We start from the raw sequence: 25897 nt of genomic DNA on the forward strand, positions 1-25897 counted from the left end.
AGAAAAACAGAGCACTGGAGTGCCCTGATCGCGGGCGAGGGGTATATATAGGCACCTCATTGGTCCCGGTTCGTGGCATGAACCGGGACTAAAGGGCAGCTTGTGGTCCCGGTTCAAGCCACCAACCGGGACCAATGGTGGTGGGCCAGGAGCGCGGCCCATTGGTCCCGGTTCGTCCCACCAACCGGGACCAAAGGGGCCAGACGAACCGGGACCAATGCCCCCACGAGGCACGGCAGGCCCCTGGCCTCACGAACCGGGACCAGTGCCCCATGGGTCCCGGTTCTGGATTGAACCGGGACTAATGGGCTGACCCGGCCTGAACCAAAGCCCTCTTTTCTACTAGTGCCCCCCTGTGAAGAGGCACGGCAAAACAAATCATGGGTTTCCTCACTTGTCACAGATGGGCTGATTCCCGTGGGAAAAGCACGGACCCTGGATGCACTCCATGTTGTCGCAGATGGGCTCCTTCCCCTTGGAAGAGCACGGCTGTAGGGTTCCCTCCCTAATGTCGCAGACGGGCGCTTTCCCCTTGGAAGAGTAGATGGGCTCTTTCCCGTTGGAAGAGCCGGAAAGGGTGCCCTCCTCGTGGTCGCCGTCGCTGAAGTCCGACTTGGAAGCTGTGGATCCCAAGCCAGCGTCGCAGAACGTGTCCTTCAGAAATGACAAAAGGGGCTCAATGGCGATGTAGGATGGAAAATTGTTGACAGCGAGCCAGAGGAGATCAGCAGCGGGGCCATGGATGAGATCGACGGCGGTTGAACCCGAGGGGTTGGGGGTGGGCCACTTAACCTGTGACATAGCCCGCCTCAGGCCGTCGCTGTTGATGACCTCGATGTCGTAGCCGGCAGCCGAGACATGCCCACATACTCTAGCCTGTTGCTTGAGTGCCTGCCGCCAGTAATGGTCGCCAGCTTCCTCGGCGACGTCGGGCGAAGAGACCGGGATACACCTCTTTTGCACTACTAGGAAAAGGGCTATAGCTAATATGGACATTAATGGCGCACCATGTATGTGGTGCGCCACTGCTATATAGCAGTGGCGCACCAGATACAGGTGCGCCATTATTGACATATTACTAACGGCGCACCTGATGTGTGGTGCGCCATTACTAGTTTTGAAAAAAAATGAAAAAAAAAATTGTTAGCGGTGGCGCACCAGGGGATAGTGCGCCATTACTAGTTGACATAGTAATGGCGCACTTGTACAAAGTGCGCCATTATTATGTGTATGACCGGGTCAAACCTTGGTCAAACTTAGTAATGACGCACTTTGCATCGGTGCGCCATTACTATGTCAAACTTAGTAATGGCGCACCTACACAAAGTGCGCCATTACTAACTTCGACCAAGGTTTGACCAAGTCATACACATAGTAATGGCGCACTTTGTGAAGGTGCGCCATTACTAACTTTCTTTGCACCCCCCATGTGGATCGCCTTTTCAGTTTTTTTAAAAAATAAAAGAAAATGATGGAAATGTCAAAAAAAAAGAAAATAAGTTTCCCATGTGATATGTGGTCTAGTTGTTGGGAAAATTTACAAATATGAATTTTGACTTTATTTGCAAAATCTCTCTGGAATTTAGTAAAATGGGCATAACTTTTGCATACGAACTCGGATTAAAAAGTTTTTTATATGAAAAATCATCTACTCGAAAAGTTACATCCGAATTCAGCGGGGGGAACCCCGTTGAAGATTTTTAGAATCCCCAAAAACCTAACAGAATAAAAGATACGAGGCTTTTAAGATCTAGAGGGGGGGAAAATGGAAAAAATTCAAACTTAGTAGTGGCGCACCATTTGCTAGGTGCGCCACTAGTAACAGAAAAAAAATTGGTTTCAAATTTTTTTTTTTGGAAAAAATGTTCAAAATATGATACGTAATATGACCGGGATGTTTGAAATATTTTTTCAAAATTTCATCACACTCATGAACATGAACAAAGTCATAGACATCAACAAGATTTAATAGGATTGATATGATAGATATATTAACAAGTGGCTGTTAAGTGAGCTGGTGCTGGGGTTGGATAGAACTGAGAATTTAAGCATGCTCGGGCTGGAGTACTGTGAGGATGGGTGACCTTTCGGGAAGTTTTACCACGGAGTGCGAGCCGGTCGCTCCTTGAGCTCCACGGGAAGCGTAACCGGGCTTAGGCTGCGACGCTCTGGAGTGGGGGATGGGGATGGGGATCTGTGGGAAAGGGGGCGTTTGGTAGGCGTCATCTAAGAAACTCAGGGCTGGCTGGGTATGGAGATCGGTGGGTAAGCTGCACGGGCAAACCGGCAGATGTTGACAATGGAGGCCTTGTGGCGGCGGCGGCTGCGGGGACCTTGCTAGGGTTTCGAGCGAGGGAGGCGGTGTGTGTGTGTGCACGCACGCCCGAGGAGGTTTTGGAGTGTGTGTTTGTGTGTGTGTGTGGAGGGGAGGGGGGCCGGGGGGTGTTTGAGGAAATGACGCCGGTACTGAAAATTTTACTACGCGGGAGTCAAACGCGGGAGTGAAATGCTGGGGCTATTGAAAATTTTGATGATAGTGTATTGCACATGGTCCGAAGATAACAACCTGTGTTATGAAACAGAAAAACCCTCGAGGCGGGTAGATATTTTCTAGGGATGCAGGCGGGATTGGGAACAAGAAACATCACACACGGTCCGAAGATAACAACCGTGTGTTATGAAACAGAAAAACCCTCGAGGCGGGTAGATATTTTCTAGGGATGCAGGCGGGATTGGGAACAAGAAACATGGCACACGGTCCGGAGATAACAACCGTGTGTTATGAAACAGAAAAACCCTCGAGGCGGGCAGGTATTTTTGAGAGGGGGAGCCTCGTGGAGCCCAATGTACTGTGCGGATGTGTCGTGACAGGGGCACCGGCGTGGCACACGGTTAGTTTGAGTGAACCGCGTCTGTTGCGTCATCCGACTTGTCTAATGTTCATAAATTTGGCGAAAAATGACGCGGGAGAGGGTCAGAACACGAACACACTTGCATGTGGACCAAATTTATGTGTGAAAAGGGTGGTTTGATTTTCAAATACCAAATGCAACTTCTACGTGGCACCTATCTCGCAAAGCGCACGGTATTGCTTGCCTCCTCCCCCCTCGTGTCGACACGAAGGGAATCCTATGCTATGAATGCATGCCCCCTCCCCCCAACCGAGGTTCACCTAGCAAAGTCCGAAGTAGCTAGCAGCCCCCCTCCTGCCTCGTGTCGGCACGAAGGGAATCCTAAGCTATGAATGCATTCCCCCCCCTAACCGAGGTTCACCTAGCAAAGTGTGAAGTAGCTACCAGCCCCCCTCGTATCGGCACGAACGGAATCCTAAGCTATGAATGCATGCCCCCCAACCGAGGTTCACCCTAGCAAAGTGCGAAGTAGCTAGCAGCCCCCCTCCCTCGTGTCGGCACGAAGGGAATCCTAAGCTATGAATGCATGCCCCCACAACCGAGGTTCACCTAGCAAAGTGCGAAGTAGCTAGCAGGCCCCCTCCCTCGTGTCGGCACGAAGGGAATCCTAAGCTATGAATGCATGCCCCCCCAACCGAGGTTCACCTAGCAAAGTGCAAAGTAGCTAGCAGCCCCCCTCATGTCGCCACGAAGGGAATCCTAAGCTATGAATGCATGCCCCCCAACCGAGGTTCACCTTGCAAAGTGCGAAGTAGCAAGCCCCCAACAGACACGCACACTTTTAGTTGGCGGGCCAGAGAGGCATATCTCACCAAGATGGATCATAAAACGGACCAAGAATAATCCACCTTGGTCGTACAACCTCTCTCTTGTTGTTGGTCAAAGTGATGGCCGTCCATGCGACCTCGGAGATGGGCTAGCTCGCGAATAATCACGCATGTAGCTAGTCCCTGAAGACAACCATTGCATGCATGTGGCCCAAACATATGTATGGAGAGGTGTGTTTTTGAGTAACAATGGAACAACTTTGATGTGGCACCGTGATTTCGAACTAGAAATCCCCACACTAAGTGAGGGTTAGCTTGATGATGCATATGTATGTCACACTTCAAGCCAGCGACGGGGATTCATGCATGCATGCGTGCATAGTATATGCGCTCAAACATAAGGTCTGAATCTCACCATGACCTATACTACAATAACATGAACCAAATGAAGAATCCGCCATGGTAACCTATCTTGTTGTTGGTCAAGGTGATCATGGATGTCCACGCGGGCCCATGAATACATAGGCTTGTCGCTGATAACCACGCGAGGGAGTGTATCGTTCGAAGGCAACCACAACATGCATATGTATGGAGGTGATGCGTGGATGCATGTTTGAATACCATTTCACAACATTGATGGGGCGCGTGTGTCAAAAATCGTACACTAGCTCCCCACTCAGAGCGAGATCGGTTCATGACGTGTCGTTGTACTAGCCACTTCGACTCGATGGGAGGGATTCATGCGTACACATGCATGTGTGTGTGCTCAAACTGTATCATGCATGTCATCCCAGAGCATGACCTATATATATATACCGTATTACAAGCAAAAATAATAATACCCTCCTAAGTCAAATTAACCTCTCTTGTTGTCAGGCAAAAAGTAGTGATGGACCAAGCGGCCCCAATAATGGAAAACATCGATATCGCTGATAACCGCTTAAGTGGGTGCGAGAGGACAACCACCACCGCTTTGCATGTGGGCCAAACATATATATGTTGAATACCCAAAATGCACAACATTGATGTGCCACATGCCTCAAAAACCGTAAACCATGCACCCACACAGAGCGAGGTTCATGAAGCGTACTACATATTATGGTCCCCTTCCCCCCTCTTCACCGCATACTATATGCTCCTGCCGTAATATGGACAACCCAAAAGAATCCTCATCGATGGTGAAATTAATTAACCTCTCCCGATGTAGGTCAAAGTGATGCATGCACGCATCGACGAAGGCCTCGTGGGCCCACAGATGGAAGCGTCACACGTGAGTGTCCTAGCTAGGATAACCACTGCGTGCATGCATGTGGCCAAAAGGGTGTTGTGTGATGTTTGAATAGCCAATTTCATAATTTTGATGTGGCACGTGCCTCGGAAATGAAAATGTCCCGACACTGAGTGAGGTGTACTTGTTCACGGACGCGTACGTATAGTATATATGCTAGTCCCCTCCACCTCTTCGACGCGTACTATATACCACCATAACATAAACAAAAAAGATTTTACCTTGCTGGTCAAATTAACCTCACTGCCGGCTGTTCGTCAAAGTGATGGACGACGACCTCGCGGGCCCACAGAAAGCGTCACACGTGAGTATCGAGTGTCCTGTAGGACAACCATCGACTGCATGTGGCCAAATCATGTATGTATGAAAGGGTTGTGTAATGTTTTAAATAACGATTTCACGGTTCTGCTGTGGCACCGGCCTGCCTAACAAAACGGCCAACCCACACGGTGGCTCACAACTCGTAGTGGACTGCGAGCCACCCGCCACCCCCAGATGCACACACCCACACACATACCACGAATCCACCGCAACTACGATGCATGTTAAATTAATTATCCCGCGGTGAACATATGTTACCAAAGGAGGGACGTATTAATTTTGAAAAAACCACAGAGATCATTAAGACATTTTAGTACATTAATTGATTGATTTTCTACCGGTATAATGTGCAAAAATCAAATTTGAGCTACATGCACACGTGACAGTGCACCTAAATGGATCGCAAAAACACATGTGCCTCACTGGGTGCATGTTTACTCCCCGTGCAACAAATTTCAAACATTGAGAATCTTGATTTTTAAATTCTAGTACATCCAAAACTTATTTGAAGTTCATGAAACTTATCGTATTGTCATATGGACACCAATACAAAGTGGCATTGTACTTTTTTTTGTCAAATTTGAGACCAGTTTTGATATAATCTTTATCTAATTACAAACGGGAGATTATTAATAATTGGGAACCAATATCCCAAACAGATTATTTATTCGAACCGTGAGCGTTAGACCAACAATGGATACATGCCATGCTTCGGTTAAGCAATAAAGCGGCAGCATTAATCATCCAAATAGAAAAACAATATACGTGCCGCCGCGCGACCCGTGTGTCGTGCGAGCAGGCATGAGTTGACGGGACGCATGCGAGCAGTCCGTGGCGCAGGCAGACGGGGAGGCGTGCGTGTAGGTGTGTGAATTGACGGTGGCTTGCTCGCTGCGCAGTGTCATCGGGAGGCGTGCGAGTAGCTGTGTGAAACTTTGGTAGGCATGCCAGCAGTCCGGTGCGCAGGCTCACCGGGAGGCGAGCCATCGGTTTGACCGCCGCACGCCTCTCTCCCACAACTCCCACTACTCCATATTAATGTTGCGCCCGAGCGGCTGCAGGCCCCATCCTCGCCACACACACAATCCTCTCTCTCCGCTTGCATCCTCGACGCCGCTCTCAGTCCTCAAAGCCGTCAGTGTATGAGGATGCCGCCAAAGCAACCCATCGGAGGGAGTGGCGCCGGGGATGCTAAAGCATCGGAGCACGGCGTGGAGATGGAGACAGAGGTTGTCATCACCGCCAATGAGTTATCGCTGCACCCTGATGTCGTCGACGGCCTCGAGCATCCACAGCCGGAGGCGGAGTTCCACACCGACTCTGGTGACGACCCCGGCGACGACTCCGACGACCACTCCAGCGACGACTCCGACGATGACAGACAGCTGGTTAGTCATCTATACCCATTTATGTGTCAAATAGATCATAGGGTTTCTCTGGTTACTCCTGCCTTCCCCTTTTTGGAATAGAAATCCTATGGTTATGTTCTCCCAATCCATGAAATCTGAGTAAGTTTCGTTAGATCCGTGTAGTGTATTGATTGTTTGAATGGTACAAGTGATAAGTGATTGGTTGTTTCATCTGTGCAAATGATTTCTACTAGTAATCCGACTAGGGTTAGTGTTCGTGCTAATAATTCCTAGCCAGGACTTCACAATTGATTTTGAATGACCTACATATGTTTGTGCCATTATTTTCTTCAAGATTGGTCTGTACATAGATGACTGTGCTTAAAAATCGAACAATAATATCTGGATATGTATAAATAAATAGCCATAAATTCCTAATCCTACTTCATGGCATGTAATCATTGATTTGATGCCAAATTTGTTTTACTATTTGTATAGGTGTTGTCTGACGATGTGGATAGCGGGGATGAAGATGGCCAGAGGAGGTACAACAGGCAAATCCCGTGGGAGCTTTATGCGGGAATGCATAACAGGCATATTAGGACCTGGAACGGCGGCTATCGATGCCCATTTTGCAACCAGAAGCTTCATGACACGTATCTAAGTGTTCTGGCGCATGCAAGAGGACGGGCCGTTGGCTCCTTCAAGCTGAAGTATTCTCGCAGGATGGCGCATGGCGTGTACGCCGAGTACCTGGAGAAGCTTCAGGATCGTGCCGGCATGTGAGATGAGATGTGAGATGGATCGAACTATGTACGCTTGAGTATGCTTAATGACAGTTGAACTATGTACTTATGGTTGAACTATGCTTATGTACATGTACGCTTATTATCTATGTCTGAGTATGTTAAATATTTGGTCAAAATTTGGTAAAAATTACAAAGGGGGACCAATAAACCAGGACGTAGGTAGTACGTCAATCACACATGGTTCCCAAAATTGGAACCGTGTGCAATCTTTCCCTTTACATAAATCAAGACTGCAGGGATGTCATACTGCACACAAACCATGGATTTACAATGGTTGCTACACTAAGACTTGATGAACGTGGTGACTCCTATTTTGGCATCGGCTTTTGGAATGAAATTTCTAAGTTTTATGAACCGAAAGCTGGCACTACAATTGCACTGCACATAAAAGGGCCTGGTCATGAGATATATGGTAACTTCCCCGAGGATATCATCCGTCCATACTTTGTTCGAAGTAAGTTTTCTTTTCAACTATCTGCATGTTGACTTACCCAGCAATGTCAAATGAATTGTGTAGTATTTAAGCAACCAACTGTTATTCCCTTTTCTTACTATCTCTGCTACTACTGCTACTGCTACTGCTACTGCTCCTGCTCCTGCTGCTGCTGCTGCTGCTACTGTTACTCCTGCTGCTGCTCCTACTCCTGCTGCTCCTGCCGCCACCGCCGCTGCCGCCGCCGCTGCCGCTACGAGTGATGGCCACGGTGGCCGGCAGTGGGTGGCAGCCAGGACGGCCACCTCCCGCCTTCGGGCCGTGGCGGCAGAACGGGAGATGGCTTGGCTTTCGTCAGTGGTGTGGCGGCAACGGCGGCCGGCAACAACTCCCGACGGGCAGCGGTGGCGGAGCGTGTGGTGGGTGTTCCGCGCACACCCAACAGGGATGCCACGCGTACTACACTACGCCGGGGACTGCGCCGCTGCCGCAGTGTAGCCTCCCAGCTGGAGCTGTTCTCTGATGACGTGGAGTGGCTGAGCGACGACAATAGACCGGTGCCATTGGTGATTGTGGGATAAGCAGACGAGATAAGCTACAGGGAGGGAGGGGAAAATGCAACGCAGGACTCGCCGGCCGTGAGGGTTTATATAGCAGGCCGGTAAGCATTGGCAATTTGGGGGATTTCACCGAGTCAGGCGGGAAGCTTGCGCGGGAACCTGCGAGGTTGCACGGGAACGGGCTCACCGACGATTCATTGGCGCCACCGTTCGGCCAAAAGAACGCCCCCGCACGCTGCGCAAGCTTGCGCTGTAAGCTGTCTGCGGCAGCGGGGTGACAAGACGTGCGTGAGGGGGAAGAAAGGCCACGTACACATATAGTTAATAAAACAATGTTTGTGATTTAATTACCTACTCTACCCCCGTCCTGGTTTATAAGTATGATTTAACTAATAAAATACGAATGCATGTGCCAAGGATTATATAGTTGGATTCGTATTCGAACATAGTTTCCAATTATATAATTTTTATAACATGCATTAACATTTTGTTGGTTAAATTTGAGGGCAAAGTATGGCACAGAATATGAAGGGGACTATAGACTAGACGGAGGTAGTAGCACACGGACGCTCTCTCCGCAGCGACGCAACTGTCGGCCGGCTTGTAGGCGACCATTTCCTTTGTGTTCAACTGCTCTATGCGTGTGGTTGCTTGCGGTTGAGGCGGCCGCGGCACACTCTGCTCGCGTTTTGCCGTGCGTGCTCTGCTCTTGCGTCCCTCCAAGTGCTCCGCCCTCGTCCCTCCATGTGCGTTGCCAGTGTTTGGGGCCGGCGCACGATCACACACGTTTGTGTGCATGCGGTTGCGCCGGGCGCGGCGCGACGATGCAGTTACCCGCTGCAAAAACTGTCATGCAGACGCACCGAGAATCCACGCCGCCCGGCCCCCTTTTATTCCTGCGGCCATTTACCTTAATCTCTCGTCTCACACGACACAATAAGCACACCCACGAGGACACATACAGAGAGGACATCCAGCGGTTCCAATGGCGCTCCCCGTGGCTCCAATGGCGCTCCCAGCGGCCGACGACGACAACGGCGGGAAGTTCACCCCGCAACACGTCGTGGACACCCATGTGAGGGGGAAGGCTCTCCAGGTGGTGTACACCAACGATCCGGTCTCGGTGGAGAGCTCCATCCAAACTATGGAGCAGTTCCTTGTCGAGGACAAGTACCAAGTGGTCAGCTTCGACCTCGAGTACACCATGGGTCGTGCCGGGCACGATCAAAAGGTTGTCGTCGCCCAGTTGTGCATGCGACATGACGCCCTCATCTACCACTACCACCTGGCCACAAGGCCTTGCGAGCGTTTCTCCCGATTTATCAACAGCTCCGACTACAGTTTTGCTACGGTGGACACCACCAACGATCTAAAAGCGCTCAAGGTTTCGGGCTTGAAATGCCCGAATCTTCTCAACATCCGGCACCACTACAAGGTCTGGGGCTGCGGCAAAAACAAACTGAACTCCCTGGTTGACCTCGCCTCGGCCATCATCGACCCCTACTACGTGAAGATGAAGGAAGAGAGCAAGAAGGACAAGAACTCCTGGCACAATGTTTGGCATGAGAGACTGGATGAAGAACACGTCAAGTACGTGACCAAGGACGCGTACACAAGCTACAAGATGTACATGTGGATCGCTGACATGAGGAACTGTCTTCTTCCTGCCCCAGACAAGGGATCGAGCCACAGAGCAGTGGCGGGAGCGTCACAAGAAGTAGATGACTAGACGATCGTTTCTCCTACTTTAGAATGCATGCAATTGTTTATTGAGGTGTGTGCGAATGATCTGTATAGTCACTTATGTAATTGGACGTTTATTTCAGTTATATGTACACACACACACACACACACACACACACACACACATATATATATATATATAGACACACATGTTATTCTTCTGTAGACAAAGCAAATCACACGGCTTATTAGCAGCAATCATCTGTGTTATTATTGGTCTTCGCACACATTTCTGATTCCGGACCAGTTTGCCGCGTATCACACACATCTTACTCAATTGAACCATTTCCGTTGTGTTGCCTAGTCACACACAGTTCATCCTAGTGAACTGTATGTTGTATATCGCACACACCTTCATCTGGCTGCCCGTTTCTTTTGTTCCTCCTCATCGCAAACAGTTAATTGAACTGTCCCGTATGCCCTGCATCGCACACACAACTAAAATCCGAACCGTGTTTGATGCATCCGTCATCGCAAATGTTTTGCACCTTTTTTGATGGTTCTTTTACACCACTGTTTGCGATTATGGCATCACACACAGTTTCGTCGAAGGGTCTCTGATCGTAGTGTCTCATTTGGACCATCCTGCAGTAGTGCCAGAGGAAGCGCGCGCGTGCTACGTCAATCAACTAGGATGCATCGTCAGGGAAACCGCCAACATCAACCACGAAAAGTTAAAAAAGATACCACATATGGAGCACATGCTCCTAAAGAAGTTGCACAATAGGTTCCTGTTCTCCGGCCGGGATGAAAGCAAACATCCGTGGGATGACGAACCCATGACAAAGATAATCAACAAGGTGATGGTCACGTTCACCAATGACTTGTCCACCTGGAAAGTAAGGGTGAAAAAGCGATTGCGAAGAATAAACCGTGGTCCAAGATTCATGCTGACAATCTAACACTAAAGGAAGAGGACTTCGAAAAATTCAAGGAGACTTGCGCTAAAGAAGAAGTCAAGAAAAGTTTGGAGAAATTGAAGGCACTCCAGGGTAGGAACACACCTCCCCACCACCTCGAAAGTCGTGGTTACGAGGGGAAGAGGCACGTATGGGCCAAGGAGGACGCCGAACGTGAAAGTCACAGAATTCCAGACCCCTTGGCGGAGTTCACCAAACCGCAGGAGCGTGACTGGATCAGGGCCCGGTACAAGTGGGACCGCGTCAATAAGATCTTTTACACAGACGCGAACACGAGGGAGTTCATGAGACTACTGGCAATTGTTATATTACCACCTTATATTGGCTTCCAATCAATTAGACTACAAGTTTTGTCACATATGTAAACCATCCACGTTCCTTTTGCAAAAAGAGAAGCACCAGAAGGCAGTCAAAAGCGACGAGTCGTCACAGTCGTCGGCGAGGCCCAAGTGGGACACCCCTTTCAACCGGGCCCTGCACATACTGAAAAAGGTCCCGGAGGACAAACCGCCAACGTATGGACGTGTGCACGGTGTTGGAGATGGCGCCTCATGGAAGACGTGCTACCACGAGAAGCCGGAGGAAAGAAGGCATAGACGGTTGCTTACTCAACAGACCATCGACGAGAAGATCACGATTGCGGTCAATAAGACCAAAGCTGAGACCAAAGAAGAATTGGTCAAGGTAGTCGATGCAGTGATCAATACAGCGGTAGATGGCATCACAGCTGACTTCACATCTTCCATTATTACCAGCTTGATTTCGGCAATTATCGATTGGACGAAGGATAGTCCAGATAAAGGGCCAACGGACTTTCCCCTTCCCAGCTATGTCGGGAGCAATTCGGTGAACATCGCACCACCAGCACCTACTCACGCAACCGCCCAAGGTCCCGCTCCTATTCATCGCAGCCCATCCTTCGTCTCTAGCGCGCTCGGCGGGGCTTCGTCATTGGCCGAGCTCGACACCCTCACGGGAATTATGCGTCATACCTTCTTCACCAGCATGTCTATAGTCTTCCATTTCAGTTGCCTTTCGGATGTTTGACCTCGCAGACATGTCTTCACAGGCCGACGAAACCCTGTGCACCCTACTGTACAACATCAACGGCCAGAAGGTGGGTGTGGGACAGGAAACAATCGTGAAGCTGAAGGACCGCATGTTGCACAACCGAGAGATGCCCCATGGTGTCTTCAAGATTTGCGTGGCCAGTGTCAAAGAGGGCTTCGAGGATTTGCCTCCTCCTATACCAGTTGATCATGACGAGACCCCTAAACGGATTGGCGCATGCAAGAGCTAGTTCTTGCCTTGGCCGAAGACTCTTCTTCGTGTCGAGGTGCCCGGTAGCACACCAATGACAGCTCCTCAACAAGGTATGAACACCACCCCACCTACCCAATTACCTGCACCTGATGTGGCGGGTGACAACAGACGACGCGAGGGTGAGCCTCCATTAGTGCCAGATGACGTCGCCCCTGTCGAAGAAGCAAATGCTGATGATGTCATGGAGGAGGATGGTGGTGACCCTCTCAAGTATATCAATACCGCCTATGACGATGGAGGATTGATGGCTCGGGACTATGAGTCAGGCTATGCGCGTGGAGATGACTTGATGCTGCCTGATTTACCAGAGCCGGAACGTCCTAAGGCGGAATACAAAAAGTCTCTCTTCATGCGATCCTCACAGGAGACGCCTCTAGATGCTGCCTCTACCCAGCAACAACAACCCGAGGGCCATCCACTGATTAGCCCGACGACATTGGGGGTGGTAGTTAGGGAAGGTATGGTGGGCTCACTACCGCCACCCGCCAAGAAGTTAAGGAGGAGACCGGACAAGAAAGGCCCTAAAGGGGCCAGAGCTGCTTCAAGCAGCCAGCTGCCTCTGAAGCCCCGGGAGGTAGACATAATACCTGTTGAAGGTGTGGAGCGTTTCCATGTCGCCGGTCACCCGATCCTACCTTTGAAAGTGCTAGAGCACATACTGAACAATGATCTAAGGAGACTTCATGAAGATGTGCTGGCTAGAGAGAAAAGCCTTCTCATCTCAAAAAATCCATGATACTCCATTACGCCGCTCAGGTGCCGGGTGGGAAGTTGTACATCGAGAGATGGCCCACGGATAAGTTCGTCCTGCGATTTGACTACATCTACGAAATGTTCCACATGATCAAGCTGGATTTTAAGTTCATCCGCATGTATGCGCTGTATCTCAACTACATCATCAGGCGCGAGAACATAAAATATATCTGCGTCGCGAACCCGTACTATATGCACGAGAGCTTCTTGGCAGTCTGCAAAGAGCACCATGACTATGCGAGCATGTACATCGGTGAGTTCATGATCGCTAATAAGGACAAGGAAACGATTCTCCCACCTTATCATCCCACGTAAGTCATTTGCGGATATCCTTTCGTAAGTTTTAATCATTCATTTGCAAGCATGGAGGCTAATTTGAGGTGTACTTATTTTGCGCAGCAGGGGGCGTCGTCCTCATCTATCTGTACCCACAATACTTCCATGCTCCGTACTTGGACTCATCGAAGAACATTAAGAAAAAGGATTACGCGCACATAAAAAGTGTTCTCGATAGTGCCATATTAACCTTTAGCCTGTTTGGTGTATATATCAAGGTGAAGAAGTATAGGAAGAATGGGCTGGGTTTCGGCCATAAGACCGAGTTCTGCTGCATCCAGCAACCGTACACTAGTAAGGCTGAAGGATTCTACCTCATGGGGCTTCCACTTGGGCGTGGGAGGGAGCCCTCGCGGGGTCGAGGAGCGACGCACCGGGAGACTCCGGGGTGTGTACAACCCCACTCATTATTATGTGAGAGTGTCACGGGTAGAATTTGTGGAGATGCTGGATGTTCTAGGCATTCTGGATGGGAACCTCGTCCTGCGTATCCAGGTGTACGGCGCCAGGCCTGGAGACGCGGGCGACCCTGAACAGGCCCTCCCACATGGGCAAGAGCTTGTGGAAGCCCTCCCATGAGAGGACCCGCCTCAGGACGAGCTCTCCCAATTCGAGGGTCCTGGAGTGGACGCTGCGATAGTGGTACCGCCGCAGCGCCTGCTGGTACCTCGCTACGGGGAGCGAGGCTTGGCGGCGGGCCACCTCCCCAAGCATGAGATCTGTCCCCCGCGAGGCGTCCTGACGCGCCTCATTGAACGCCAAGACTCTCATGGAGCAATGCTTCACCTCGTGCGGGAGGACTGCCTCAGCCCCGTAGACGAGGAAATTGGGGTCTCGCAAGTGGATTTAGTTGTTGTGGTGCGGATGCACCAGAACACAGACTGAAGCTCACCGAGCCAACCCCTGCCACAGGCCTCAAGCTTCCTCTTGAAGCTCCTCGTCTTGAGGCCCCTTAGGACCTCCACGTTGGCGTGCTCAGCCTGGCCGTTGCTCCGTGGGTGTGCCACCGAAGCGTAACATATCTGCGTTCCAAGGTTAGCACAATATGTCCTAAAGAGGTTGCTTGTGAATTGTGAGCCATTATCAGTAATGATATGGTTGGGGACAGCGAAGCGGCTCATGAGGCCCTGGATGAACTTGGGCTCCACCTCTGCCCACTTGGTGAACTTGTCGATGGCGACGTAGAGGTAGCGGTAGCCACCGGCCAACCGAGGGAAAGGGCCCAGTATATCTAGCCCCCAGACCGCGAACGGCCAAGAGAGCGGGATGGTATGGAGGCACTGAGCAGGGTGATGGACCTTCTTGGCGTGGAACTGGCAGGCCTCGCAGGATTGGACCAGCTCAGTGGCATCGTGGAGCGTCATGGGCCAGTAGAAACCGTTGCGGAATTCCTTCCCCACGAGGGTGCGAGATGAGGAGTGATGCCAGTAGTCGCCACCGTGGATGTCGGCCAACAGCTCGTGCCCCTGCTACTCGGATATGCACCGCAGAGAAATGTTGTTGGGGTGCCTGCGGTATAGCTCGCCGTCCTGCAAGCAGTAAGATGTGGCCTGACGAGCCATGCATTATGCGTCCTCCTCCTTCTCTGGCAAGGCGTCGTGGAGCAGGTACACATTGAACTCCTCGGTCCAGTCGCCCGCCTAAGGCTCCGGCGCCAGGAGCAGGCGGGTTCCCGAGGTCGGGCTGCATGCTGGGGCGCCCGAGGATGGAGCCGGTGGCAATTCTTCCTGAAGCAATGCTAGGCCTGCGGCTGGGGGAGCTGTAGATGGCTTGAAGAGCCTCTCCTCGAAGACGCCTGGCTCCTGAGGCTCGCGGCGGGACGCCCTCCAGGCGACGTCGTCTGCTTTCTTGTTCGCGCCGTGCGGGACGTGCTACAATTCCAAACCCAGGAAGCGCTTTTCAATTTTCCGTACCTGTTCCAAGTACGCCTCCATATGTTCGTCCTTCGGCTTGTACTCCTTGTTGGAAAAATTGACGAGGAGCTCGGAGTCGCCCTTGATGGTGAGGTGGTTGAACCCTAGGGCGGCGGCGACCCTAAGGCCAGCGATCAAGACCTTGAACTCCGCGATGTTGTTGGATACCTTCTCGCCATGCTGGAAGCAGAGATGCACGGTGTAGTAGAGCTCGTCCTTGGTCGGTGAGATGAGTACAGCTGCAGCCCCTGAGCCCCGCCGGGTGAAGGCTCCGTTGTAGTGCATGACCCAGCTGTCGGGCGCCTCATCGCCAGGCGCAAGGGACTGGCCCTCATCTAGCCCCCGATCAGGAGCGTTCGTCCACTCCGCCACGAAGTCGGTGAGGGCCGCGCCCTTGATGACCTTGGTCGTGCTGAACTCTAGCTGGAAGGCCTGCAGCTCGATGTTCCACTCTGCTACCCTTCCAGCAGCGTTGGGGCTGTGCAGCACTTTCTCCAGTGGGTATGCAGGGACGACCTTTATGGGGCGGTCCTGGAAGTAATGGTGCAGCTTCCTCAAGGCGACGAGGAGCGCGAGCAGGAGCTTCTGCTACATGGGATAGCATGCTTGCATCCCGCAACACGATGCTGACGAAGTACACCGAATGCTCGACGGGGGGCGAGGTGTTGGCGCTGTCCTTCTCCGCGTGGGTGTGTGGGTCTCAGGGGCTCCGCGAGCTGCAGAGGCGACGGGGTCCTCCGTTGCGCCATCCTGAGGCGGCGAAGATTGCGCGACCCCCCGAGGGTCATCCCGCTTTGAGCCCGCGCCGGCGCCCTCCTCTCGGACCACCACGAGCGCCACGCTGGCAGAGTGGGGGGTGGACGCCAAGTAGAGCACCAGGGGCTCGGGAGGGCGAGGTGCCACCATAATAGGTGGGTTTGTGAGGTATCTCTTGAGGTCCTGGAAGGCGGCCTCTGCTTCAGGGGTCCACTCGAAAGGGCCCTTCCTCTTCATCAACTTGAAGAAAGCGAGGGCGCGTTCGCCAAGCTTGTAGATGAAGCACCCCAAGGAGGTCACACTACCCTTGAGCTTTTGCATTTCTTTGAGAGTCTGAGGCGGGCTCATCCTTTCGATTGCCTTGATCTTCTCTGGGTTAGCCTTGATTCCCTGATGCGATACGAGGAAGCCGAGCAGCTTGCCGGACGGGACTCCGAAAATGCACTTCCCCGGGTTAAGCCTCAGGTTCAGTCGATGCAAGCTGGCAAACATCTCCTCCAGGTCCTCGATCAAGGTCCTCGCCTCAAGCGACTTGAACACTATGTCATTGACGTACACCTCAGCATTCCTCCCAAGCTGCTGCCCCAGAGCAATGTGCATCAATCGCTAGAAGGTCGCGCCAGCATTCCGCAGTCCGAAGGGCATGCAGGTGTAGCAATACACGCCGCACGGGGAGAGGAAGGCCGTCTTCTGGACATCCTCCACCGCCAGCTTGATTTGGTGATAGCCTAAGAAGGCATCCAAAAAGCACAGCAGGTCGCATTCGGCAGTGGAGTCCATGATCCGATCGATGCGCGGGAGCGGGGAAGGGGTCTTGAGGACAAGCGTTGTTGAGATTCGTGAAGTCGACACACATGCGCTCTTTCCCACCCTTCTTGGGGACAATAATTGGGTTGGCTAGCCAATCTAGGTGCCGCACTTCCTGAATGACACCAGCTTTTTGCAGCTTGAGGACCTCCTGGATGATGAATGCTTGCTTGTCTTGGGCTTGCCGCCGCGCCTTCTGCTTCTCTAGGCGCGCATTGGGGCACACCATCAAATGGTGCTCGATCACATCCCGCGGCACACCGACCATCGGATGCTTCCCACACAAACACGTCCTTGTTTTCCTAGAGGAAACCAACCAATGCCTCCTCCTGCTCCGGGGAAAGGCCGGCGCCTATGGTGAAGGTGGGGCCTAAACCCCCATTGTCGACTGGTACCTGCTTCGTCTCGGCTCGGTCTTGGGAGAACAACTGCATCTTCTTCGCGGGCGTGGCCTCTTGGGCCTCCTGAGCGTCTTTGGCACAGGGTCGCGAGGCTGCCGCGGCCTTGAGCGTGAGCTTGAAGACCCGGACCGCATCCTTGGTGTCTCCATCTACAGAGATAATGCCGCCTCTACCAGGCATCTTGATGACGTTGTAGCCCAGATGCGTCGCTGAGGGAGTCCTGGACTAAGGGGTCCTCGGGCGTCCCTCGCTGTGAAGACAGGAAGGCCGAAGACCATACTCGTGTCCGGATTGGACTCTCCTTTGCGTGGAAGGCAAGCTAGGCGACCAGCTGTGAAGATTCCTTCTTATGTAACCGACTCAATGTAACCTAGATCTCTCCGGTGTCTATATAAACCGGAGAGCATAGTCCGGATAGGGGACATTCATTACCATATACACATAGGCTAGACTTCTAGGCTTTAGCCATTACGATCTTGTGGTAGATCAACTATTGTAATACTCATATTCATCAAGATCAATCAAGTAGGAAGTAGGGTATTACCTCCATAGAGAGGGCCCGAACCTGGGTAAACATCGTGTCCCCCGTCTCCTGTTACCATCGATCCTAGACGCACAGTTCGTGACCCCCTACCTGAGATCCGCCGGTTTTGACACCGACATTTGTGCTTTCATTGAGAGTTCCACTGTGCCGTCGTCAAAGGGCTCGATGGCCCCTTCGATCGTCAGTAATGACGTTGTCCAGGGAGAAACCTTCCTCCCCGGACAGACCTTCGTCTTCGGCGGCTTCGTACTGCGGGCCAACTTGCTTGGCCATGTAGAGCAGATCGACAGCTACGCCCCTGGCCATCATGTGAGATTCAGAAGCTTGAACTATGTCGCGGATATCCGTGGAGACTTGATCTTCAAGGGATTTGAGCCCGCGGCGATCGCTCCCCCTCACCCTGATGAACGTGACTTAAATCTCTCATCGGATCACATCCAGGAGATGGATCCTGTTGGTACAACGGCTTCAGAACCGAAGCAGATCGTGCCCTCCGAGGCCACAAAGTCCACAGGGTTGGAGCCACACACAGACTCGACATCCTGCAATACCTGCGTCAATGGAACTCCGGACTCGTTTCTGGCTACACGTTCCGGATCATGTGCGCCTACGGACACCGAGCTGGATCGGTTATCGATTTTTGAATTTGGCGCCGCAGACTTCTTCCAGCACCACCTTTTGGTGACGTGCTAAATTGTTTAAAGAACTTATCCTTGGAGGAGGACTCACAGCCGAACTATGTTCGGTTCGAGCTAGAGGCGGACGATGAGGAATTTTGCTTCCCACCCACCACCCACTTTATAGCCACCGTCGATGACTTAACCGACGTGCTTGACTATGGCTCCGAAGACATCGACGATATGGATGACGATGCCAACAAGGAGCAAGGCCAAGACCCGCCATTTGCTGGATGCTGGACGGCCACCTCCTCGTACGATGTGTACATGGTCGATACACCTAAAGGATCTGGCGACGACAAGGATGAGCCAGACACGAATAAACCCTCTGAGATGTAGCCCAAGCGCCGGCGCCCCAAACGCCGTCCTAAGCCTCGCCGCTCAATGGATGGCAACACCGGCACCGGAGAAAATAGTACTCCAGGCGACGCCGAAAACAATGAAGACCTTGTCGGAGCTGTATCCGATCAGGAGGAACACGACAACATGCAAGACAACCCTGATGAACAGGCCATATAAGATGACTCGGAGGATGATAGTTACCGTCCACCCTCCAAGGAGGAGACAAGCCTCTGCAACAAAGACTTCATCGTGCCTGAGGATCCTCTGGAGCAGGAGCGCATTAAGCTTCAGCTCATAGCCACTACAAGGAGCCTGAAAAAGAAACAGCAGCAGCTTCAAGCTGGAAAAGATCTGCTCGTCGACAGATGGACTGATGTCCTGACAGCCGAAGAATACGGCCTCAGGCGCCCAGCCAAGAGCTACCCGAAACGCAGACTGCTACCTCAATTCGATGAGGAAGCACCGAAGCACACATCTCCCTCGCGTAATGCGGAACGACCACCACGTGGTCGAGATAGGGCGGCCGACCGGCCACCCCGCGGCCGGGATAAAGTGGCAACTCAGGCCGAACAGCAGCCTGCCCCACCGCCTCATAGAAATAGAGACGGAGGAGTTTGGGGTCACACATACGACCTCCGACAGATCCTGGACGATAGAGCAGGACATACAAGATCGATCTACAGATCGCGAGGGCATGCCTCGAGGTACGACGATGGCTACCTATTCGGACATGATAAACCTAACCACGCTCGGGCCGAATACCGCAGACGGACTCCATCAGAGCTACGCCACGACGCGGCCCGATATAGAGGCACCGCACACCCTCTCTGCTTCACAGATGAAGTACTGGATCACGAATTCCCCGAGGGGTTCAAGCCTATCAACATTGAATCATACGACGACACAACTGATCCCGCAGTATGGATCGAGGATTTCATTCTCCATATCCATATGGCTCGAGGAGATGACCTCCATGCCATCAAATACCTCCCATTAAGCTCAGAGGGCGAGCTCGGCACTGGTTAAATAGCCTGCCTGAGAATTCCATCAGCAGCTGGGAGGACTTGGAAGAGGCTTTCCTTGATAACTTCCAAGGAACTTATGTCCGGCCACCAGACGCCGATGACTTAAGCCACATAGTTCAACAACCTGGAGAATCAGCCAGAAAATTCTGGACTAGGTTCCTAACCAAAAAGAACCAGATGGTTGACTGTCCGGATGCCGAGGCCCTAGTAGATTTCAAACACAGCATCCGCGACGAATGGCTATGTCACGACCGGTTTTTCAATAAAATATTTATTGAGAGACCAATCCCTTTTACGGACCAGTAAAGAAGAATTCCTTCTCACTGGTAGACAATATCTTGGTCACAGAAGAAAAGTACCAGGAGTACTGAATATAATACAAGGTTGAGCGGGGACTGCTCAACAATTTATTACATGCACGCCGAATAAACATAACGGCGGATAGGGTGGCATAACTACTAACTCACGATAACAACGGTGGTGGAAATATCACAGCGGAGTGGGTGATATGACTCCTGCAAACTACAGCTCTTCGAGCGTCGGGGAGAAGCTCGAGGAGGTTTATTGCGTGTGGCGGAAGCGTATATAATACAAGTGACCAATATCCAGGATCGCGCGGGACTGACTGGGATTCCTCTAGGCGTCGGACTCACTATCAAACTCTTCATCCAAGAGATCGCCTTCGTCAACATCTGGCCAAATCAACAAGCCAGGCGAGTACTATGAAAGTACTCGCAAGACAGTTCGGACATAAGATATAACAAATGTAAACATGGAGCATATGAACAGATTAACAAGTGCGTTCAGACATAGAGACAATAATGCATGGGAAAATGACAGAGAAGTCGGACGGTAGTCCTCCCGAAATCCCAAAATAAATACTGGGTGCCAAACGAGGGTCTGAATGACTCCTCGAGAGGAAACTGCAAGAATAATAATGCCGCAGTCGGGCGTCGGGGCGACACCACATAAAGGGCTTATAACAGAAAATAAAAGACAGTGCGTGCCACAGTCGGACGTCTGAGCGACATCACATAAAGGGCTCATATTGAAAGTAAGGGACAAACATGCCACAGTCGGACGTCTGAGCGACATCACATAAAGGGCTTATATTGAAAGTAAGAGTCAAACATGCCACAGTAGGACGTCTGAGCGACATCACATAAAGGGCTTATATTCATAACTTAGTAGCTCATGAATTTTAAATCATATCAAGAGAATAACCAGACATGAGACAAACAACAGGGTTAGTCCATCCACAGGAATAACGTTCAGCCAAGATTACTACTCTAGCTCACTTACCGGAAAGAAGAATATACCACGAGGTTATGACATAGACATGGATACGCTGATCACGATACTTGACCTTGGATACGATGACTCGGAAGGATTTGACTCTGCAGAGTTTGTACTTTAACCACAGCCAACGGATTTCAGTAGTCACGGGGAATAGTTCCGTTTACGGTGTTTTGGAAGAAACACATCTAACCAGTACACACCCATTCAACAATCCGAAGCCAGGAATCACCCTCGGCAATGTTCAAGAAAAACCTTGAGACGGGGAGGCTACAACCTCGCGTAGCATGGGATCAAATTTCTATACGCGCGCTCTAAGGGGTGCCCCCCCTCTCGGTCCCAACCGGAAACACCCATGCCCCCTGACCGGATGACTGGCTTTAATCCAGGGCCACGGAACCATCATCCTGGCCCCTCTGTTTGGTGTGTACACGGAAAGAGGTTACCAACTTACTAAACCGCATTCTGGCAGAAAACAAGTGGTAGCACGGAAGGGGGAAGAACGATAACGTGACTCCGTCCGCGTTAACGTCAGAGATTATCGGATGACGCAAGGCTGGCATGCTACAACAGTACCACCTTACTGCCCTTCATGTCACCACATGACTAGGCCATCTCTCATCAGAGATCACAGTAACTTTGGAACACACGGGTAGTTGCCTCACAAGCAACGAGATACTCACCGATACTCATATGCCATGCACAACCTTTCACGCAAACATGAAAAACACCTATCATATCAAAGGTTCAAACATGCTTGCCTGGTTCGGAGAAGTCGGAGTCTAGCTCGGCGAAGTTCGCGGTTCCGTCACCTCTTCCGGAACCTACGGTATAGCGAAAAGGCATACTAACGTGAAAACCAACGCGTGCATAAAAGTTGTTCCAAAATTTTTCCAAATAAATCCCATAAAAAACTAGACAAAATTATAAGACTGTCAGAAAAAGAATCACTCAAAAATCACTTTTTATTAAAAAGTTATAAGGGTTTCTGTCCAGGGACTCATCTGTAATGAAACAGAGAAGTTCCAGGGGCCTAACTGAGAAAACAGAAAACGGTTCGAATAGAAACGCGCCAGCCCACAGAGAAAACGTACTCCGCCCGAAGGCGCCAACAGAAAACGCTTCGGGGGTGAAAGAAGAGAGGCTGACGTGGGGGGTCCACATGTCAGGTTTGAAAAACCTCGCAGGCGCCCGAAGGCTGCGGAAGTCGCCGGCGTCGAACCACGGCGAGTCAGGGAGATCGGAGTGTACCAAGAGTATCAGCGTGCCCTTCTGCGTCGGTGGGTGGTGGACTTGGGTGTCGGGGAGTACCGCGTCGACGGCGACACTTTCTCCGGCGGACGGCGGCTCGGGCGATGGTGGGGAACTCCGGTGGTGTGATGCAAACTTCGAATTGAAGTGCGGGTCAGAAGGAGGGATGCACTAGGGAGCTACTGGCAAGAGATGGGAGGCAGAGGTGCACGCACGGGAGCGAATCGAGCTGGATCCTGTGGCGGGTCGCGGTAGCCGGAGTCGAGGAAGGGGACTCCCTCGGGGCTCTTCCAGTGGCTAGGCACGGTCTTGGTGGAGTGCAGAGGTGGTGTGGGTACTAGCTGGAGCTCGGGGCCTCTATTTATAGGCGGCTCGAGGGGGTGGCCGTGAACGGGGTTGCTCCGGCGAGCAATTACGGCGAGGCAGCGGCTTGGCAAGGAGTTTAGGTGGCCAGGCAGCATCAGTGAGGTGTACTAGTGTCGTTCCCCCGCTAGTCCTGGTCGGTCTTGGCGTAATGGCGCCGGTCCACGGTGGGGTGGCCGCACGTCCACGACGGCGGCAGAGAGCGCGCTCCGCGCCAAGCGGTTCACGACGAGGGTGGCAGCGCGCACTCGGGAGTGGAAGACCACGCGGCGATCTCCGGTGGCTTGGGCGGCGCTGGGTGGCGCCGTCTGCGCTGCGCCTCTCTCTGGCGGCCGCAAAGCCACCGCTGGCGTCGATCACGGGGCGGCGCACCTCCTCCAGCTCGTCGCCGACGCCTGCAAGCATCCAGGCGCTCGTGCGGTGCAGAGGACAAGGGGGAGGGGACAGGAAACACGGCGACGCCGGGCACTGGCGAGATCGACAACAGACACTGAAGAAAACGACAGTGATTCAGACACTGTTAACTGAATTTGACTGAACCTTATAGAAACAGTGTCCAGTAGGTGTTCGACGAAATGATTTGGTATGAAGAAATTTTTTCCTGGGGCTGGGACTTGGTGAGGTGACCTCTCAATGCACCCAGAGGCTGCCTGATTTTTCTCAAAAGTTTTGGAGAAAGATTTGAATGAATTTCATCATATTTGGCAAATCTGGTCCAAACTTGCAGCAAGTATAGTTTGAAAAGTTTGAACTAAAGACCAGTGGATCTTCATGGATCTTGGTTGAGGGTTCAAAGGACTAGGAAGGGAATTTGGTTTGGGGGCAAAAATCAAAACAGAAATGGTAGCTCCTTTGTAAATCTCCAAGAGCTAGAATAGAAGGCAGAAATTGTTTTGATAAGAAATAAATGGGAAAATTTTTATGGAGAGGTCCAACTTGCTGGATTTGGAGTAAATCATGATCCAAAGATGAGGAAAGGTATATGAGAGTGGATTTGCACTAAGGTCATGGCAAGAGAGATTTGTTGAAAGGGGCAAAGAATCATTCCAAAAGCCATAGGGCAATTTCAAAGGAATTTTCAAAAGGCATTTTTCCCAAGTGAAAAGCATTTTGGTTTGAGTCCAAAATAAAAAAGAAAGAACCTCCAAGACCAAAAATCAAGTCTTGGGTGAATCCAAATAAAACCCTTGCCATAAAAAAATATTTTGAAAGGGAGGGTTCTTTTGAAGAAAAATTTAAAACACCTCCCTCAAGTCAAATAATTTTTTTGAAAAGGCCAAATAAAATTTTGGGTGTCACAGGCTAGCATGCCACCTCGGCCAAGAAAAGCCAAAGTCTATGGCAGCCCTTACGACACTCATGACCCGCTTTTGCGCGGGTGAGGACAGCTGGCTAGCTCATAGTAAAAACACAACCAGCGAGGCAGGCCCCATTTAGGCCAAGAACAGCACCAGAAAGCTCCGGCGCAATAGACACAAACACTGAAGCAATGGCGACAACACCGATGACACCACAGTGAACGCCGGATTCAGTGGCTCCAAGTCCGGCCAACGGAAGAAGCCCTACAAAAGAAACAACAAAGGACCTTCTAGCCTGGACCGCATACTCGACCGTCCGTGCCAAATTCACGACACCCCGGATAAGCAAGCCAATCATACCAACAGGGATTGTTGGGTCTTCAAGCAGGCTGGCAAGTTAAATGCCGAAAACAAAGAAAAGGGATCACAAAGTGAGGATGAGGACGAAGAGCCCCGGCAGCCGAACACCGGAGGGCAGAAGAAATTTCCCCCTCAAGTCAAAACGGTGAACATGATATACGCTACGCACATCCCCAAAAGGGAGAGTAAGCGAGCACTTAGGGACGTCTACGCGGTAGAGCCAGTCACCCCAAAATTCAATCCGTGGTCATCATTCCCGATCAACTTCGATCACCGGGATCACCCAACTAGTATCCGCCATGGCGGTTCAGCCGCACTAGTCCTCGACCCAATTATGGCCGGTGGTAGCAGCCTCAACCTGCTTTATCAAGACATAGTGCGGAAGATGGGCATTAACCCCTCGCGAATCAAACCAACAAATACTACCTTTAAAGGAGTCATACCAGGCATAGAGGCCCGCTGGACGGGCTCAATTACACTGGAGCTGGTCTTCGGTTCTCCGGACAACTTCCGAAGCGAAGAGTTAATCTTCGATATCGTCGCTTTCCACAGCGGCTATCACGCACTGCTCGGACGAACCGCGTTTGCTAGATTCAATGCAGTGCCACACTATGCTTATCTCAAGCTCAAGATGCCCGGTCCACGCGGCGTCATACTAGTCAATGGCAAAACGGAACGCTCCCTCCGAACAGAGGAGCACACCGCCGCCCTAGCAAGTACAGAGCGGCCTTCTCAAGCAGCACCATAGTACGGCTGTCGAGCCCTCGGACATCATTAAGAGGTTCCGGACTTCACTGCAACAGGATGACGCGGCTCGTCAAGAGCTTGACTAGCAATTCGGCCTCCGTCCCAGTCCTAATAAGGTAGTGGCATTCATACCACGCGTACACAATTACGCACTCAAAATTCCATGGACATCGACGGAGGCACAAGATAACCCGGGGTTTACAGTTCGGCCAGACAGATCCCGGACACACGTACTTTTACCTTTTTCTTGTTTCAGGTTCCTCATTCCGCGGGCCTGATCGCAAGTCCTTTAGAAGGATTGGCATACAACAGAGGCAAGCGGCACAGGTGTGTAGGGCAACCTTTATACGTTCTTCTTGATGGTATTCATACTTATTTCTTAGGACCCGCACGCTGCGCCCTACTGATTCCGGCATGTTCAATAGCCCGGATACTATTCGCACCATCTGTACAGGATACGCCTTGACGTATCCATCCAGTTATAATAAAAATGGTTCGTGGCCCAGTTTCTGTGGTTTTCGCTTCTTACTCCGTTTTATCTTGATCTGCTTATTTGCTGCATCGATACTCTTCTGTACGTTTCATATTCGCCAGGGGCGACTT

This window comes from Triticum aestivum, chromosome 5D (assembly GCF_018294505.1).
Source record: "Triticum aestivum cultivar Chinese Spring chromosome 5D, IWGSC CS RefSeq v2.1, whole genome shotgun sequence".
Classification (NCBI taxonomy): domain Eukaryota; kingdom Viridiplantae; phylum Streptophyta; class Magnoliopsida; order Poales; family Poaceae; genus Triticum; species Triticum aestivum.